General features: G+C 35.7%; 1 protein-coding gene across 1 annotated transcript in view; it reads left to right on the forward strand.

Annotated features, from left to right (window-relative positions):
• The window catches only part of LOC145680992 (uncharacterized), an 82,609-nt gene that overhangs the window by 38,917 nt on the left and 25,696 nt on the right, over positions 1-17,996 (forward strand). The window lies entirely within an intron of this gene.

Raw genomic sequence — 17,996 nt, forward strand, 5'->3', positions numbered from 1 at the left:
GAAAACATCGAAAAAGTGCGTGAATTCATCAAACATAACAAAAAATCGTCGGTGAAAGTTATTGAAATGGAATTAGGCATTCCTCAAACAACCGCATACCGCATTTTGACCGAAGTTTTGGACCTTAAGAAGGTTAATTCGCGGTTTGTACCCCACAAACTCACCGAAGACCAAAAAGTTGATCGAATTGCGCATTGCAAAGACATCGTTAAAAGTGCTCGGCAGGTTCGAAACTTCTTGAAATCGATTGTAACTGGTGACGAGACGTGGTGTTTTGAATGTGAGCCCGAAACAAAGCGGCAAAGTGCTGAATGGAGAGCGCCGGATGAAGGAACACCCAAAAAAAGTCGCTTGGCGAAGTCAAAAGTCAAGGTGATGCTGATTTGTTTTTACGATTCAAAAGGAATTATCCACAAAGAATTTGTTCAGCCCGGCCAGACAGTCACTGGAGAGTTTTACTTGGGCGTCATGAAGCGTTTGCTGGCAAGAATTCGTCGTATTCGGTCCGAATATCGCGAAATCGGCATTTGGACTCTTTTGGACGATAATGCACCATCACATCGTTCGCGACTTGTAACTGAATTTTTGGTCAGAAATCACATTATTCGGTTGCATCATGCACCCTATTCACCAGATCTAGCTCCGTGCGATTTCTATCTGTTCCCGAAACTGCATTTGGCGATGAAAGGAAAGTGGCACGCATCGATTGATGCCATTGAGAAGGCGACGACCGCCGTCCTAAAGACCATTCCAATAAAGGACATGGAGAAGTCGTTTGACAACTTGTTGGAGCGTGCAAATATGTGTATCAATGCAGAAGGGGAATACATTGATTAATAAAAATGATTTGTTCCAAAATGTACATTGCTTTTTTGTTTTTTTAAAACGTTCGGTTTCTTTTGGAATGGAGGGTGTATTTCACATATATGCTACTTTGCACTATATTGTTAATAGTGAAGAATTACTAACAACATTTATACCACAAACTCCCCAAAAGAGAGTTCTACAAGCATTGACTCTAAATTCACTCTCTTCAGACCATTCATTTTATACTGTCTAAATTATACTTGTACTAATTGTGGAACCAATTGTTGGTCTATTTTTAGTACAGTATTTAGTATTTGGAGCAACGTACCTCTATACAATTACACAAAACTAAAGAAAAAAATGAAAAGTCAACATCATATAAGGAAAGAAAACTTCTTTCTTCATAATTCATAAACTTTAATTTAGTCATGATACACTATTAAGTAATAAGCGTTTTGCTTAGTGATTTACATTATAATACTATATTTTTGTGTGTAAATATTGTGGGAGCCTTCCCTTTATATTTATGTTTTGTGTAACTTTTAATTAAAATATATTTTCAAAATGCATCACAACTTTAATTTCCCCGTTAAAAAATATTTCAAGTTGAATGAAACTATTATGTACTTTAGTTTCCAGCGTTCTGATGCATTGATCTGTAAGGCTTTGAGTAATATTTAGTTCTGAGATTTCTATATGTGTGTAAATTAAGGAATACCAATGTGAAATATATAAGTCAGACATTTCGACATCATTTAGTTCAAGATAAAATAAAATAATAGTTGAGCAAAGCAAATGAGCTTTATTTAACAGCCAAAAACGTGTAACTTTTCTCCAACTAACTTCATCAGACATACTAATGCTATTTACAAACATATAAAATACACTGGATTCTTATTGGATTGGAGTGAAATGAATGTGTTCTGACAGAAAGATGGATGGACTGTCCGACAATGGAAGAAGGAAGATTTATACAAGTGGAAAGTGGAAACTCAATGAACTGGAACTCGGGACGTAAAATTGATGAACTATTGATTTCTTTCAGCCTTATTCATACTATAGTGTTTATTTTTATCTTTCTCGTATTTCCGAGTGTAAAATAGTTTCAACGTGCTGTATCTTACTTTAAATGAATAATAAAAGTGAATCATAATAATCGTCTAAATGTATCGTCGATTATTAAACTATTTCTAGACAGAAGTGCTAAAATGAGTTTTATCTTCTACCATTTTCTGCACCAATATCAGATAAGAGACTTAAAACACAAGACACACGATAATAAATTAAGAAAAAATAAGAAAAAAACTAAGTCAGTACCTGTATAGATAAATAAATGATATAAAATGTCATATCTGAACAGCACCAGAATATGCACTTGTAATCGCCAAGAGTCCAGTCGCTGTTTGGACGTCCAGTTTCTGTAATCGCCTGGTATCGGGTCACTGTTCGGGTGCCATTTTCTGTTACCCCTTCTTGTCTTCGTTCGGGCTGCCATTTATTTGTAATCGCCTGTTCGTGGTCCTGTCAATGAGTATGTTCCGGATACCTGGACTTACATGTATAAGGCGTTAAAGGACCTCTCCAAGAAGGGATTACAAAATCGTTTTCGTGTTGCTCGTTGGTCTCAATGATGAGATGAGCATTAGGCAAGGAGAGGTTCGGATGTCTCGTCTCGAGAACCTCACGGACGATCAGACGGTCGTTCCGACCATAACGCACACAAACATCACTCAAATACACAACGAAAACACACTGCGTTAAATGACACTATATTTATTTTTAGAATCCTATTAAAAAGAAAAATAAACAAGAGAATCGATCACTTAACACTGCACATGTATAATTATTTCCATTAATAAAATCACACATTACTTTCTCACTGTATTATAGCTCTTGGTTACTTTATATATTAGAATTGAAGATTATGATAATAATTTCACTAAATATACTTTTCTCATACCATTAATGCGCTTAGGGAATTAGCACTGGGGAAAGTGTCGCCGGGATAATCCCACGAAGTAAGATAATTACTGTTCCAAACAATCCTCAAATGTCGACGTTAATCCTTGGTAAAATATGTAGCTCCAAAGTGGAATCACAATGTTGGACGGCGCGTTTAATACTTTTACTTGCAAAGTATGTGGCCCTGGGACTTACTTAATGGGGCTAGCCGTCAGAAAACGTCCTTCAATGGCTAACAGCTTGTGCCCCTTAGCACAATATTATACTTGATGCCCGACGCGACATGTGTGGATGCTGCCTCGAAACGTGGAGTCACCCTGCCCTAACTTAGAGGTTCGAGATACGAGCTGCATTAATTGAAGAATCAATGTTGGCAGTTCATTCTCAAAAGCACTCAGGTTAAATCACCTGTATGCAGATGCAAATGGAACATGAAAAAGAGTTGACGTTAATGTTAGTCCACTGGCCACAACGCACAAGACAGCGATAACTTGACTGTGGAACATTTAGATAACAAGCTGGTAAAGCGATGTGGCTGCGTCGTTCATTCTGTCGAACATCTGTTTAACTAGTATTTCCATAAATGATCGGAAAATTCACTTAATTTACTTCCAAATTACTGTAGAATATATACTGTCCATATTAAGAAGTCAGGGAAAAACACTGAAAATCTTCGTTGTTCACTGAAACGTTCTCACCACGAACTATCGTTTCAGATATATATATATATATATATGAAGTAATGAAAGACATCTTTGTTCAATTGCTTGGGAAAGAAGCAATTCCCACAGAAGAAAGAACTTATTTGCGTCACAGAATAAAGCATAAATCGAAAAATAATCACTGTCTTTACGAAATATACAGAGCGTTCACAAAAATACTTGTATAACCTGCTGACGGTTATAGATTAATGTCCGTCGAGAGGACCAAACTGTTAAGTACATGTGAGGATAGGTTGAGAACTCCTGGCCGTTTAATGAGATTGGGATAAAGTTAGGTTTTTCACCAAAAATTTAAAATCAGTTAGTTTTCAACACTGTGATACTGTGTGAGATTGTCGTGCATAAGCGTTCAATGGATTTTCACCTGTAAAATGGCTACTTAAAGGTAGTTAAATAACATGTTCACTCACTGCAACATCAAAGTGATATGTGCTCGCCAAGTGAAAATCGAGACTTTTATTCGATAATACTCAATACAACAAACGATTTCATTCTGAAAAAAATATTATTAGCTTAGGCCTAGAATAATATTTGTTATTCACTTCCAAAAAAAAATTAAATACTGTAGGGTTACCAGAACGTATCGGTATTATCTGCAAAAAATTTCATTAATAAGACGTTGAAAACTATACAGTGTGGATCCAAGTTTCTCAAAGGTCTGAATCAAGAATTTGAATCAGTAGTCCAAACATTCCTGAAAATAAACGGTCATTACGCCATGAATTGACCAAAACCATAGGTAGAAAAAAATGTGTAATACTGCACGTATTTACACACAAAATATGTTATTAACACCTGCGATGCAAAACTAGAAACGCGAAAAAACCTCCAAGCTTAGGCACATATAAAATGTTTTTGTAGGTAACTGAAATATAAACACTTTAATACTCAGCAAAATACACGTATGTTCCCTGGAACATCGATAATATACCGTCAATCGGTCTTCACCTAAGAAAAGATGTGTAAACACAGAAAATACAAATGCTCTCGTAGCATCGTAAACATATGTCTCGATAAAACAAAATTCCACAGACCTATTAAAGGAAAAACTTGGAATACAAAAAAAAAATATAGTCAACATCACAACTTTCTTGTGGGCCTTAAACATCCAAATTAAATTCCCTACAAACAGCTGTGGCAAGCTTTCTTAGGCATCTTCGCTACAAAATATTCAAAACGGTATTATTAACACGTTAAAATTCAGTCATCGAACATATGAAATAAATGACAGAAGGTAATTTTTATAAAACGTTATGGCTTCATGCTGTTGGAAAGAAACAAAATGAATTTATATTCTAAGGAATTTATCTCAATATTCAACTAGTTTCTGGGACATACTGTAACTAAAAATATGACTTTCTCAAAATTAGTATAAAAACATTATGACATATTATTATACAAGTACACAATATAACTACGTTTCATAAACATTACAATATTCACTTGAATGTTACTAGACATCAAAATATACTGAAAATATTTAACCTAAGAATATACATTCTTAATTATGGATTACTGTGAAGGAAGAAAAGAAATGAAAAAGTATATTTTGCGATTGATAGCAAAAATACAGTTAGCTGCAAAATATTCAATGGATTATCCAAGTAAATTTTGCAAGAACTCAATTCCAAAAAATATTGCCTCCCTGTAAAATAAATATATTTATCCCTATAAAATATCCTACCCGAAGAAGTTTCCCTACGGTTCTTCAGTGGTCTAAAGAAGACGAAAAGAACGTTAATTGGAAATCACAAGGAATATAGAAATAAAACATATATCCGCATACATATTAATATAAGTGAAAAACGTCCGTTCACTCACCATCATAGTATCTGTTCATATAAATCCTTCTAAAATGAAAAGATTACTGCTTTAGTTCGGAAGATATACTGTTCACATGACATTCCTGCACATATCACTAACCAACAAGGAATGCCTGTTATCACTCGTTTAAGGCTTAGCATACTTTCATTTCTAAGATTTTCTCTTCGAACAAAATTGCAATAAACGCTGCAAAATGAAAACCACATTCTAAGATTAACACTAAAAGAAATTGGGATTTACTATAACTGTAAAATTTCATATTCTACTCATGAGATTACATATTGAATTTCAATTACAAATATATGTATAATTAACAACTAAAAATTTTCTTACCTTGAGCATCTCGATACATTTGTTTTCGAAAAAAATTAAAAAGAAAATCCAACATTAATTGTAAATCATATGTAAGAAACATATTAAGAATTTTGAAACTGGGAAGGGATTCTAAAAAGAATTTTAAAATTAAAAACACTTAATAAAAATATATTATAAGCCCAAAATGTCTTCCCACTAACTAGTATTACGGAGCTGCGCCACTAACTCAAAATTGCTTTTGGATAAACGCAATTTCCCTACGTATTTAAGATGCGTTCATTTTTTTTTAAATCCTAAATTCAAACATTTGGAATGAATAATTAATGACATTAAACTAAAAGTAAGTTATTAATAGGGTTTGCAACACTCGCATTTGGCTGAGTTTGTGCGAGGTGCGACACTAAGTAAAACAATTGGAAAGAGAAAAGAATGAATCAACTGTGCATCGCCTGTTATTCATAACCATAAACACAGGTGGTCGAAAATCCGGCGGCTGTCTTACCAAAACAAAAAAGAAAACATGATATCTGGTGTTTGTTGAATGGATGAAAGCTAGAAGAAAAAAGAAGTTTAAAAGAAATGTGTAGTTCTCTTTTTCGTGTCCATCTGTCTTGATCGAAAGCAAAAAGGAAAAAAATGAATACATGTTTATCGTCTAATAGTTGAAAGAAACTAAAAGAAATGTGTGATTTTCCTGGAAGGAAAAGTTGTATCAATATACAGTCTCGGTTGCCTTTTTCTTTTCCTATGATTACAATTTCTATTTTGATAGCTACACTCGGTGTGTCTATTTCTACAATGGCGACCTCTACGTACAAATATATTCATGATGTTACGCAAGTTGCAGTTCCTGTCTAGTTTGTGATAACTCAGATTACGTGATCGTGATTTACGACTCCTTTTCTTTCTGTTATTCTTTCGTGTATAGTCTTGGTTCTGATTCCCTTTAAATTTCATATTGTTTACAATCAAGTCTGGGTGTTTTTGCTTATTGCTATAACTATTGTCTTTTTTGCGCTTTTTCCCTCTGTGGTTCGTGGTAGTAGCTGTTTTAATCCGCTTGGGACCTATGTCGTCTACAATCATAAGTTCGTAATTTTCACTACTACTACTACTACTAGCGGTGTCATTAGCTTCTAAATGTGTTTGACATTAGCATTGATTGCATAACTACAGTTGTAGGCCTGCTTTAAGTTCTTTAATGGAATAGGACCACTATGTATGTAATGCAGTCAATTATATCTATTCTGGTCTACTTAACCTTTGGCTTGAAAAGTTATTAATAAAAAGCAAACTTAACTTTGGATGAAACTTAAATTTAATTGTTAATTAAGTTTTCAGAATTTTGAAATTCCTGTATTTGTAGTATGTTAAATAAAATCCAGTATAATCTACTATATATTCAAGGACTTCCACTACAGTAGAAACCTTGTGATATCTTGATTCGAACTTAGTATTCAGCGCCTAACATAACTTTTTAACTCGAGCTCAAACGTCTGGCACCCAAATGGCTTCGCGTACAAACATCACCTACCGCATGCGGAACACGTTTAAGAAGAATGGAAAGAATCAATCATTGCTCCAATTCACAAGAAAGGCAAGAAAACTGATTGTAAATAATTTTCGAAACATCTCTCCTGTCAACCTCATAAAAATTCTCTCGAAGATTCTATTAGCAAGATTGATCCCATACGGAGATGAAATTATTGGAGATTATCAATGTGGATATAAGCGAAATAGATCAACTATCTACCAAATAGTTACCATTCGACAAATACTCGAAAAGAAATAATAATATAATACCCAAGTACATCAACTATTAGGCATATGTTTTGGTTAGGAGGAAAACATTACACAACATTCTTACAGAATTAGGAATGCCGGAAAACTAATTACACTAATTAAGGTATGTTTAAATAAATCCCAAAGTGAAGTCTGGAAATGAAAATTTTTGCCCACGACCTTTCACGTCGAAAATGGCCTGAAACAAGGAGATGCGTTGCCGCCATTATTATTAAACTTTGTTCTGGGATACGCTATAAGGAAAACCATAAACAGCAACCAGGACCTATAATTGAGTTTCGTTCACCAGGTTATGGCATATGCTGATGATGTAAATTTAATAACTGATTACAGGAGAGAAATTACAAGAAATACAGAGGCATTGTAGCGACATTGTTTTGGAAGTAAATGCAGACAAAACTAAGTACATGGTAGTTCATCGGGAACATAATAGGGCGACACATTTCAAATATCGTTCACCTCTGGTGCTTGGGATCCCTGGTTAGATCCTAGGGGGTCGCGCCAGGTGAACTTTGTTGTGGTCGAACATCGTGTATGTGGGTTTTCTCGGAGTTCTCCCGTTTCCTCCCACTTTCTTCATTCCACCACCTCACTCATTTTTCATCATCAGCGTCTCCTTTTGTCTAACTGGCATAACCGTGGGACGTAAAACTCAGAGATTTCATTTCATTTACATTTCAAATATCTAGGATCAATATTAACAGATCAAGATCACATCCGCGAAGAAATTAAATGTCGACTAAAGCAGGAAATTCATTTTATTACTCAGTTCATAATATATTATCGTCGTGAATTCTGTGGAGGAATTTAAAGCTTAAAATACATAAAACGATAATCATGCCTGTTCTGCATTGTGGTTGTGAAACAAGATCTCTTACGCTGAGGGAAGAACACAAACTGAAAATATTTGAGAATAAAATGCTGAGACGAACATATTTATCGAAGAGGAACGGGAATGGTGCAACGTCATAACTAAGAACCGCATACTTTATAAAGTTTACAAGAAATCGTTAGAATCATCAAGTCTAGGAGTCTCAGGTGAGTAGATTATGTAACTAAAATGGAGGTAATCAGAAAAGCTTTGGAAGGTTTAAGTTGAAATTCAATTGGGGAACGTTCATTAGAAAGACCTAGACGCAAATGGGAGGACAATCAAGGGTGGATAACTTAACGAAATGTACAACATTTACAATTCGTTATATGTTACGGTTACTATTTTGTAACCCATCTGCACCTAGTTAAAAACGTTATTAATCAGTGTAACTTTTAAAGTGGTATGCTCTGAATAACGTTACTCTCAATAGCATTATTCACAGGAACATTCTGCATTTTGGTACTGTAGTTACAGTCATCAAAGGATTAACGTTACTCGAAATACCCACCTGTGTTATACCTGTTTGAGATTGTTAAGATAAAACTGGTTCCAATAAATATCAGTTCTCTCTCGAACCCAAGGTGTTTTGTTCCTTGATTTTAGCGACATGAAAGGTATGGAAATTCTGCAGAACATTTTTGTGTAAGTAGTCATATTTTCGTTATAATGAGTACCATTTCTGTGTTTTTCTTTTCTTTCTCGGTTACAATTTGTACCTGTATTTCTTCTTGTTCAATTCTGATGGCTTTGAAGTTACGCTCGAGTAACGTTATAAACATCCTTGACGACAGGGGGCTAAGGCGGGCTTAAAAGAACCTACATTATACTAGTAGAAAAATTTCAGGTTTATCAATCTGCTTTCTTTCCCCTAAATACCTTAGGCACCGGGCACATGTCCTTTGAGACTAGCGTTACTTTGATTGTTCTGTATTTAAAAAGGGGAAAAAGAAAAAAATTATCAAACAGTGAAATTTTTAATTTAAGCTTATAGATAACACTTTTACTTCTTCTGATGACACTGACGGTAGTTGAGTAGTTTTGGAGTTTAACGTCCCTTTTAGCAGTGAGGCTTTATGAGACGGGACCTACTGATTAACGTGAAATCCGAACCACATGAGCTCCCGCCGAGAATCAAACCCGGTCTCCCATGCCAAAGGCACGTACACTTACCGCTTAACCACGAAGGAGCTGACTGCCGGTAGTCACCGATATGTCTATTTTACAACAGACTTGCACTGACCAATGTCGAGATCACTTCCCACCAACGTTCGAATCCGGGAATGCAAGCACCAATTACAAATACACTGACCACCAGGGAAGCTGAAGGGAAATTCATTTGCTTGCTAGCAATTTAGTTTATCTTTCAAATACATTATCAAATATATATCAGACATCAGTGGCGTAGCAAGAAACTCATCAATGGGGTCCACACAAAGTCATATATATATATATATATATATATATATATATATATATATATATACTAGCAGCGTTCACCCCGCTTCGCTGCGGTCACCCCGGAACGCAATAAACGTTGTTACTTAGATAATTTTTACTTTTTCGCTTTCAAGTGATATGATAAAAACCATAGAAGATTGCAGTAAATGTTAACATTATATCGCCTGTCATTTATGTTAACCCGCCCCGCTTCGCTGCGGTCACCCCGGAACGCAATAAACTTTGTTACTTAGATAATTTTTACTTTTTCGCTTTCAAGTGATATGATAAAAACCATAGTAGATTGCAGTAAATGTTAACATTATATCGCCTGTCATTTATGTTAACCCGCCGAGTGACACGGTCTTGCGGGTTGCATATAAATACGTTTATTTTTATACCTATGATGAACTAACAAAGGATTTGTACGTTATGGACACTTGAATGGTCAATTATCTCAAGACACTGGTAATTAAAAATTAAAGTGATATGATAAAAACCATCTAGGGTCCAAATCCTAATAACCCCCCAAAAATGAAAGAAATTGGTTCAGCCGTATTAGCGTGATGAGCTAACAAAGGATTTGTGCGTTCTCTTTTATATAATAGATTGTGTGTGTGTGTGTGTGTGTGCGCGCTGAGGGATTGAACATCGGGAATACCAGGTCACTATAGATAGAAATACGAATCTGGCGCCCTAACTATTTTAAGAACAAACGATATACACCTATGTACCAAATTGGTCGCCAGGTTGGAATTTTTGATCATCTGGTCGCCATTAGTGACTGAATATTTCAGTTCGCCGATAGACATTTGCATAAATTATATCTTGCAAAAAACAAAACTATGATTTTGTTACTAGGTTCAGATTTCAGATTTAGTGGCCTGCCTGTAATATAGAGCAAAGCAATATATAGAAGTAATTACAGATACCGACCTGAAAAGCAGTGGCGGATCTAGAAAACAAAAACTGGGAGAGCCTTCCAGAACCCAGACTATGATAGGCATATCATGAGTTTATTGTAAACTTTCAAAAATATACAAATAGTATCTTAAATGATCTTCACCACTCTGAAAACTGAGGGGGGGCTAGGCCCCCTGGCCCCGGGATAAATTCGCCACTCCTGAAAAGGTCAGAAATATAGCGTTTGAAGTGAATAACTGACCATGTACAGGGCCAAACGAACACATTCTCATACCCACGATTATACTTCAGCCTATCACCCTTCCGTCAAACAAAATATATTCGTTGTTGTGTTGTAAATTGCGATGATAAAATTGTCGGCATAATGAATTTTGCATTTAGTGGCGACTACAGAAAATTTCACTTTGAGGCCGGATCACTATAAGATAACAGTGTAATACAGAAACGCCAACACGGGAAATTTCTAGTAAAGTGGATCATTTTATTTTGTAATATACACGGCGGGAGAGGAAGCCACATATGTGGCCCTAGGTTGAACCCTAAGCCTTAAATTAAGCCTGTCACCGTTACTTATGTGCACCATGTGGCTAGCTAGAGTAATATTATTTTCAGGTTTCTTTAGTTGCATGATATTGAGAAAGTGATGAAATTTGCTTACAGGTACGGAGAAGTTGTGAACTTCCTTTCGCTACAGCCCGTAAGAATCTCTGGCCGGCCAGATGACACTATCTATATGGTGATTTCGAGGTTAGCCCATCACCAATCGGACGCCATTATTTTTGACTTCCTGGACTGGAGTTCGATAGTTCTTGATTCAGGTAACATCCCAATTGTCTCATGATACTGAATTAACATAGAATAATTTTAATGCTAGCACAGAGAGTAATTGGCCCTTCACATCAAACTAGCGCACACAAACAATTCGTCTAAGCTTGAGCTCAGCAATATAAAATAAGTATATGTTTGTTGTTGTTGTTGTCTAATGCTTTCTATTTCCAATCGACGTTAGTAAATTTTGATCCATATGCCACAGAAAAAGAGATCGAAAAATTGAAGGATACAGTATATAATAATTTGTAGAAGTCTTTTGAAGGGTTAAATGTAGAGCTTCAAGGATATTTTAACATTACTAATCCTTATTTCTCTTTGTGATAAATTATAACAAGGGAAAGACAGCCAGATAACCTACCTCGAAAGCTCGCATCGTGCATACCTTCAGAAAACAGACTGTTGCCGAGCTGAGCCTGTATATGGCCAGACTTGGCCACCAAATAAAATGATCTTTATTCTCAGAGGATGGGCGATTTGTTCAGCAAATTTTCTTCAGATCTGGCTAGTAGTTACTAAGAAATCACGTACCATACACAATCAGAGCCGAGCCGAACCTGTCCGTGGCCGAGGATACGAAGTGTACCAATCTTTATTCTTTGGATGATGGATTACCCCTCTACCAAATTTCTATGATATTCGGCCAGTGTTACAGAGAACTAAAATACAACATTCAAGATAAGTTGTGCGGAGCCTGTCGCCGAGCATGCCCAGACATAATATATAATGATCTTTATTCTTTAGACCATGGGATACTTTGCCACTAAATTGCATTTAAATCTGGCCAGTAGTTACCGAGAAATTAAGTACCACGTACAAGCAGAGCCGAGCCGAGCCTTTCATTTGCCCAGTCAGCCACCACCAGGTATAGCGATCTTTATTGTTTATACAATGGGATATCTGTGCACCAAAATTTCGATAATATTCGGCCAGTATTTACGGAGAAATAAAATACAACGTACAAGACAAGCCGAGCCGAGCCTGTCGCCAGCCGAGCTCAGCCATCACATATCTTTCTTCCTTAGATGATTGGGTATTTGCGCATCAAATTTGGTTTAAATTTCGCTGGTAATTAAAGTACTACATAAGCACACATACATAATTACACTACATCTGGAGTAAAACTACAAGCTCCCGTATTCTTACGCTGAGAACTTAAAAGAAAAGTCGTAATATCAGAATCAAAAAAAGAACATACTGCATGTAAGCGAAATCTACTTTCAACATCACAACACTACTGGAGTAGAGGAAGAGCCGGGTGAGGCCCCCTTGCTACGCCACTGTTAGAAATTACCTACAGAAGGGGATGTATTCTCATCATCAGAGGCTTCAGAAAGATAACACGTAAAAGTTAATTCATAAATATCTTACAAAATACTTCAATTAGGAACTTGTAATTTTTGTACACAAAGATGGTAATTTTCTTGCCAAAGAGTAAAACAATTCGGATGATGATTTGATTTTGCACCAAATTATACTTTTATTAATTGTATTGCCTTTTTCGGTAACAAGGTAATCGTTACTCCAGATAAAAAGTCAAAAGACCACTTGCAAACCTCATTAATTACTACGGATGTCATTCTTTGAAGAAGAAATGCTGGGAAGGTATGTATTATGACAATTTGAGAAGTGAAACTTGTGTCTACCCTCCATTTCATAATCATTTACGCCTTGAGCAGCTCCCTTCTCACTCCCACTTTCCTACTAAGCTCCTACAAATTTACGACGGCAACTTCTGAATTTACTTTTTTCGGTGGAAGCTGGTGTGACTCAAGTGTCAACGAAATACTTCGTAGAACAAAGATAATGATCTTTGAAACCTCAGTATGGAACGTGTCTTACCAATTGCTTTTCTACATCTTTTGTTGCTTGAAACGAATTGATTCTCCATCAAAGCACCTTTGGCGTGGGAGACCCGGGTTCGATTCCCGGCGGGAGCTCATGTGGTTCGGATTCCACGTTAATCAATAGGTCCGCGTCTCATATAGCCTCGCTGCTAAACGGGACGTTAAACTCAACATCAACTCAACTCCTTCAAAGCAGTAGGAGCGAATGTTTCTTACATATTTGCCTATTTCTTTTGTTTTCTGAAAGGATAGATTTCTTTTCATTTTACAATATTTATAACAAAAGCACATAGTACGATGTTTCTGTGGTTAGAACGTATTAATTGTGTGTAGGGAGGGCAAGAATCAAGTTTTGCTGGTAAGATTTTTGAATAGCTAAAGTTTGGTTTACCAAAACTCCTTTATATATTTACCATATCCGCGTGTGTTCGTGTGTGACAAAAAGCTAGAAAATGAAAAAATATTTCATTGATCATCACCAAATTTTGTCAAAATATAAAGAATCAAGAGTTAGGAATTGAGTTTATTACTAAAATAGTCTTCTGAAACCGAAAGTGGTTTAAATAAATATTTGCGGTTTGATCTAGTCATGGGTAAATTCCCGGGAATATATTTGTTGGGTATATTCTCAGGGAAAATTCCCGGGAAGATTCCCAAAAATGGGAATATTTCGGGAATTTATGTGTAAACGAAAGAAACTTGCATTCTATTACTATATTGATTAAGGATCATTTCTTTTTTAAATCACAGTATATTTATTACTGTTGTCTCCAGAGGATTCTTTAAAATGTATATTCTGAACGATATTATGTTATAGAGAGTACGCACAAATGTACATTTACTTAAATATATTTTAATGATTAAATATGTTGAATAACATTTGGTATAGGATGTCCACATTATTTTACACCACTAAACAGTTTATATTTATATGTAAGAGAATTTTCTAAAGTTAACCCTATTACTGATGTTATAAATATATTAATTTTTTAAATGTTATAAACAAATTAGGTTGGGCAACTCTTAGAAAACACATGTCTCACCATTTTATCAACATTTGCGCGTAAATATTTGTCAACAATATTTTCACGATACTGACTTATGTTTAGAATTTTGGACGTAACATTTCCACACACGACCTTTCTTCCTACCCATATCTGGAAATTTCATGTTTTAACTCACATGTAAAAGAAACCTGAGTTCTTAAGCTCTGAGTTAGACAGCGGACAGACATGTCTATTACTAACGGTGATTCGGGGTGTATTGGTAGTACTTCATCCCCACCTCCACAGAACTTACTTTACTGAGTTGTTCCTTTTCATATATAAATTAGTGTTTTGCTACTTTATAGTACAAATGGAAATGGAAATTTAAAAATCATATTATTAACTAAGGCACCAGTGGTCGGACAGTTAAGGAATTTTTTCACTTTAAGTACTTCAGGTTTCGTTTTCGTACATGGCACTTAGACTCTCACTGTTGAATTTGATTACACTTGTATAAAAAAGAAATAATAATATTTTTATTGCCTGTTAGATATAAGCCTAAGCCATCTTCTGTTATGAGTATTCAGTCTAGAATACAACACAACAATGTATGTTACACATACTCACAAATAGACCGTAAATCGAATAAAGGTAACATAAATATTTTTTTTCAGACTGTAGTGAAATCATTCAACATGACAAGAAAATGTTTAATAGACCTAAATTGCTAAGTAAAAGTTAACTAACAACTTTAACTTTTCAAGTCCTTGTGGTGAATGTTGAACTTGTACCAGCCTCGACCATAACGTTCAGGAGTGTACAACCTTCCCACTACATCTTCAGGGAAAAATGGATATTCATCGGGTTCTTGCGGATGTCCGTAGATATATCCACAATACCTTTTGGTCATGACAGGCATAAGAATGACCCTTCCTATTTACCATTCCCTTCTTTACTCGGTCCAAGAACTTGTCCTATCCAAAATCTCTTCTTACCAGTACCATCATCGAAAGCTACAACTAACCACATGTTTTTCTTTAAAATTTCTGTTTTGTTGATGGGTTTAAGGTTAGGGAAAGAACGTCCAAATTTCCATATTTTTGTTTGGATTTCTGGTTGAAATTCGGTTTCATAATCGTAGATACTTTCATCAGAGGATTCTTCTTTAGGTAGGCTCCGCTTTCTAATTTTCCTTATTTGTTCTAACCTCTTTTTCTTACCTTTTATCAAATTTCCTTCAAGCGTGTGAATTTCAGGTGATTGCAGATATTCTGAATTCTTCATTTTATGATTCCGTTCTTTATTTTCTCCAGTGTCTTTCTTTTCAATATACTCTCTCCACTTCGCTGATGATATAGCACTTGGTACCTTATCGCTCAGTCCTCTACTTTTTATTGTTTCTATAGGTTTTGGATAGTAGAGATGTATCTTAAAAGGAGAAGGAATATTGGAAGAAGTGCTTAGTGATGGAACATAATTTGACAACGATTTTTTCTTCCATAGTATTTGATGTACTATCAGGAAATGGGATGTCAAATGAAGTTGGTGGATTTAAATTAGAACTCTAGGGATGTATGTAATCTGGACATGTAACGTTAGAATTGTCGTTATTACAATTGGAAAATGTTTCAGGCGTCAATGTAACATTTATGTATGTGCTTGGAATAATACCAGAAGTATGAGAATGATGAACAGCTTTGGGTGAATTAGAGGAAACATGATTAAAAAGTGCAGCTGACGTAGTGTTTGGCAGGCAGATATTTACGTAAGTAATGGTGTGGCGTTCATCTACTAAGCAACCACCCTGAGCAATCGTATCTTCAGATGTACAAGAAACTTCAGGCAAGGGTACTGATGAACAGACAGGGTTTTCGATAACTTGTACCGTAGAAGTGTCTTCCGGAATTATCCTATCATTCACATTTGAATTTTCTTCTGTGGCGACGATTTCAGAACATATTGTGTAGTTACTTGATAAATTTAACACTGTGGAATAATTTCGGTGTCTAAAAGAACTTCCATATCAACACTATCACCTATACTTAATTCATTAGAAACAGATGGTTGTGGACCTTTACCACCACGATTAGGACATAACTTAGCTCTCTCTTTTTTCAACACACTAAGTACTTTTTCTGTATCCACACCCTGTACACTAGGCTTAGTTTGTAAACCAACAACAACCTTTGTGCTACATCTATCTCATAGATGTTAAGGTCATGAGTTTTGGGTGTTGTATTTATTCTCTCTAGCTGATTCTGAACACACTTGCTATAATTAATAGCGTCCGGATTTAAAGGGTACAATCCACATTTTCGAAAATTACTTCTAATGGAATCAGGTATACTTTCATTCTCCAACATTTTTTTTCAGTAAGGGACAGAATTGAGATTTGGTTAGAACCTTATTCAAGTTCTCCTCTTCATTTAGCCACGCGCGAACTGTCTGCTTCCACTGTGACTTCAGAGCCTTAAATACAATGACGTCAGCAGGTTGCATGAGGTGTGTTGTTTTAGCAGGTAGAGCATATAAAATGATACCATTATTGGAACAAAACTCACTCAATTCTAAAGTAATGTAGGATTTGTGACCATCAACAAATAAAATAACTGGCTTTTTCACCTTTTGATCATTTATCCACTTGTTTACGCCATTAGCAACGTACTCATAAAAAAGATCGCTTTTCATCCATCCACTATCACTTCTTCCAAGAAACCACTCTTCTGGCATACTGTCCACAATGTCCCGTGGTGCTCTAATAAAAGGAAAGACAACCATAGGATACAGTGTTTTGCCACTGGCTGAGAACACCAACAACACAGTGATATTGTCTTTCTCGTTCCCTAGTTTCACATGATAAACATTTTTTCCATCCGCGTTTTTGGACATAATGCAAAGCTCGTTTTGTCTCCATTCAAAATACGATCTGGATCTTCTAGAATTTCTTCTACACCTAATTCTCTTAGATACCCTTCCACTTCCCTAAACCACTTCCTGATATATTCCTCAGTAACTCTTGCACGTCCTTTTGATAGACTTTCCGGTACTCTTAAAACAAACTGTGGGTGTCTTCGCATGAAATATTTATACCATTTCTTACCTGGACGTCCATCTTTAAATGGTGTTTGTCTTTTATCACTTTTTACAATTTGAGCAACAGAATCAAGCAATTCATGTGTCTTCCTTGGAAATCCCATTCTTGCTAAGTATTCTAGCCACTTAACAAGCTTCAGTTCCTCTTCCTGTGTTAGAATTGAAGATGGTCCCCATTTCTCTGACATGGCCCGGTTGCGATACTTTCCCACTCAAGCGATCTTAAATTGATGATTTTGGAACGTTAAATTTTCTGCTGGTTTCTCTTAATCCCATTCCATCCTTCTGTATGGCACTTAAAGCTGCAATCATGGATTCTGTGGAGTATCGGTGGAAAACCTTGGTACGCTTTTTGGTCTCACCTTTGACTTCATCAGTTTCGACTTTGTTCATTATGACTATTTAACTTTCAGAGTAACCTGAAATTGAGATGGTAAAATTGTAATAGCTATAGGGGTAATTTTTATAATCAAATTGACCATGTATTAATGGATAAAAGAAGACATACAAACGAACTCTACGATAAATTTAAAATTCATGATAGATTAAAACGAGGAGAGACTTTATCTCCATC

Source organism: Thermobia domestica, chromosome 3 (assembly GCF_964235325.1).
Source record: "Thermobia domestica chromosome 3, izTheDome1.hap1.1, whole genome shotgun sequence".
NCBI classification, from domain to species: Eukaryota; Metazoa; Arthropoda; class Insecta; order Zygentoma; family Lepismatidae; genus Thermobia; species Thermobia domestica.